Genomic DNA, 3,496 nt, shown 5'->3' with positions numbered 1-3,496 from the left:
TTGAGTTCTTTATATATTCTAGATAATACTCCTTTGTCTGAGGAGCAGCTGGTAAAAATTTTTTCCCACATTGTACGTTGTCTCTTAGTTCTGTTGATGATTTCTTTTGCAGTGCAGAAGCTTTTTAATAAGATGAGATCCCAGTTATTGATTCTTTCTGCTAGTTCCCATGCTACTGAGGATTTGTTCACTATATTTCACAGAACTAGAAAAAAGAATCCAAAAATTCATTTGGAACCATAAGAGACCTAGAATAGCAAAACTATCCTAGGCAACAGAGACATGGTAGCGGGTATAACAATCCCCAATTTGAAACTATACTACAAAGCCACTGTGATAAAACAGCATGGTACTGGCAAAGAAACAGGTCTGAGGATCAGTGGAACAGATTGAGAGACACAAAAACAAATCCAGATGTACTCATCTACCTCATCTTTGACAAAGGAGCTGACCATCCTCAGTGGAGGAAAGATAGCCTCTTTAATAAATGGTGTTGGAAAAACTGGATCTCAACCTGCCAAAGATTAAAACTGGACCCTTATCTTTCACCATGCACTAAATTAAAATCCAAGTGGATTAAAGATCGAAATATTAAAACAGAAACACTAAACTTGCTGGAAGATAAATTAGGCAGAACTCTTGAAGACACTGGCACAGGGAAAGATTTTAGGAGACCCATTTTATTCTAAGTGAGTCAGTTTATTCTGCTTCATGATTGCTCCTTCTGACACGGGCAGGGCACTTCTCGTGAGTGCTGGTGGGTTGTGATTTCCTTGGATTTCACTATACATAGCAGGAGCATCACAAGACATTTGTCATCTTTTTAAAAGGTGGGGTGGCAGGGCTGATGTGGCTCTGGAAGCCATTCCATAAGCTGCTTGATGTTTTCAGCTCCCTCCAGCTTTGACATAACCAGACTCGGCCTCCCTGAGCGCCCCCACCCCAGGGATCGTGGCTGGAGACCTGAGGCTCTGGGCTGCCCCTCCTAGCACAGCCTCACCTGGGCGAGATCCACATCCTTGCCTGCAGAGGCGAGAAGAGCCAGTGCCCGAACTGAAACTCATCTTACAGCCTCTGTGCTTGCTCTGAAAGTTCACTCCTGAAGAATTTTTTGGTTTTCCGTGTGGGTGTGCTTGCCCGCGCGTGTGCGCTGGACAGAAGAAAATAAATAAGAATGAACAGAATCCCAAGGGAGTCTCTGGCAACAAAATGCTGTGCGGGAAGTCCGGGCTGCGTGACATCCCTCTGTTAATGATTCCTCCCGGGCTGGCTTCCCCTCCTGGCCAGTCTGACTTCCACCGCCCAGGCAGCGGCCCGGTGTCAGCCGCAGCAGAACCGCAGCCGGGTGGGAAGAAATGGCACCGGCCCAGAAGAGTGGAAGATGGCTACGCTGTGGGGAGGGTGTCCGGGGCTGAGCAGTGTTCCTCGAAGCCTCAGAAGGAGGCCTGGCGTGTTGGGAAGAGGGTCTGTGCGGTGTCATTACGAACACCAGGTGGGGGAAATGCGGGGCTTGGTGCCGTGGGGATGCCTTTTTCTACTTCCTAATTTTGGGTAGTAGTCCTGGGGATGGAACCCAGGGCGCCATGCAGGCTAGGCAAGTATTGCAGCTGGAGCTACATCCTCAGCCCTTTATAAAATTTTGAGACAGGTTCCTACCAAATTGCACCTGAACAGGCAGTCCTGCTGCCTGTCTTCTGAGTGGTGGGATTTCAGGTGTGTGCCACCACGCCCAGCCACATCCTCTGCTCTGTCTATTGCAGTAACAATTTTGTTCATGAATAGAATCTGTATATTCTAGTCAGGATGCCACCCTGAAAAAGATACGTACGTCTCACTGACACGCAGACACCGTGTAGTGGCCAATACGCTGTGAAGTACGTTTAAGAATGGACAACGCTGTTGATCAAGCATGGCAGAGCTTGTAAAACACGTCCCAGCGTTAGAGATGTTATGATGCCAGGGAATATGCTGTTAACGTCAGCCCTACGGCTGGATCGGGAAATTGAGGCCAAGGCCACAGCATTCAGACAAAGCCAGGACTGCCCTCTGGAAGTGTGGCCTTGGGCTGATCTCCTCACCATCATGGTACCTGCCGGCTCACCGGGGATGGTCTCTGCCGCGCCTTCCTGTGACATCATAATGCTGGAGTTTACGTGGGCGCACAATCACCAGTTTAAAACTACGTTTCCCAGCCTCCCTTGCAGCTAAATAGACCACCTGATGAAGTTCCAGCCAATCAGCGGTAAGCTGGAAAGAAGCCAGACTCTGCTGGCCTTGTCTATAGGAGGAAACAGGGCTGGCTAGTCATTTCTCCTTCCTCTCCCTGGCTGGAATGTGGATGAGTTGGCAGGAGCTGGAGCAGCCAGCTTAGCCCTCATGATGGAAACCACCTACTGGGCTTGGCAGACCAACAAGATAAATACGAAGAGCTGAAGTGCAGCCTGCTAGCCCAAGTTGCTTAATCTTAGGCTATTTCACAAGGAAGAAATACTCTGTCATTTAGGCCACTGTGAGTTTGGCCTTCGTCCCAGCAGCCAGCAGCAGTCCTCCTGAGTACACACCACTCTGTGCTGACGGGGCCGGGCTCAGCCTGCCTGGTGCTCCTGGGGGAGCTTGGCACAGGCCTCTGATGGCAGCTCCTCTCCCAGCGTGGGCCCCTCCAGCATTAGCGGCCGGGTGTCTGTCACTGTCCTGCTTTCTCCATGTGTGGCAGGAAAACAGCATGATAGTATTTCTCGGCTCTGCTTCCAAGCCGAGCATCTCCCACAGTAGGACACAGGCCGAGGTGCCTTCCACTTCCTCTCACAGCAGCACCCGCTTCACAGGGTCAGTCTCACAGCCCAGCACGGTGGCACACGCCTACCCAGCACTCGGAAGGCTGAGGCAGGAGGATTGCTGTGAATTCAAGACCAGCCCGAACTACGTACGGAGACTCTGTCTCAAAAAACAAAAATAAAATACAGTAAGTCACATAATGAGACTTCTGCCATCTTCCTTTGGTTCAAGCACTTACAAAAGGCATTTGAGGTCAAGAGCAGGGAAGGCAGAGGACCGCTTGGAGGGGCGTGGCCACATTACGATCAGAAGGACACATGCGTTAGACACACGTGGTGTGGCCACCAGCTTCAGAACACGCAGAACCAGGAGCTTCTTCCCGAAGCGGAGGAGAGCACGCGGCAACACAGAAGCACAGGGGGAGATGGAGCAGAGAGGGGACGCTGCCCAAGCCCTGGTCCAGCTGTCCCTCTGGCTTGCTCACCTGTGCAGATTGTTTTCTCCATTTACTGGGTGAAAGTTATCCGTGGGCCGGGGATGGAGCTTCGTGGTGCTGTGCATGCCTTGCCAGCACAAGGTCCTGAGTTCGATTCCTGGTACCGAAAAAAAATTAACAGCAACAGTCTCTCTGGAGCTGAGATTTATTTTGGGGCTGGAGATGGAGCTCAGCAGCACTGTGCCTGCCTGGCAAGCGCAAGGTCCTGAGTTGGATCCCAGGTAC

This window comes from Fukomys damarensis, unplaced genomic scaffold, assembly GCF_012274545.1.
Source record: "Fukomys damarensis isolate Sample0158 unplaced genomic scaffold, DMR_v1.0_HiC HiC_scaffold_32, whole genome shotgun sequence".
NCBI lineage: Eukaryota > Metazoa > Chordata > Mammalia > Rodentia > Bathyergidae > Fukomys > Fukomys damarensis.
This window is presented reverse-complemented; position numbering follows the sequence as displayed.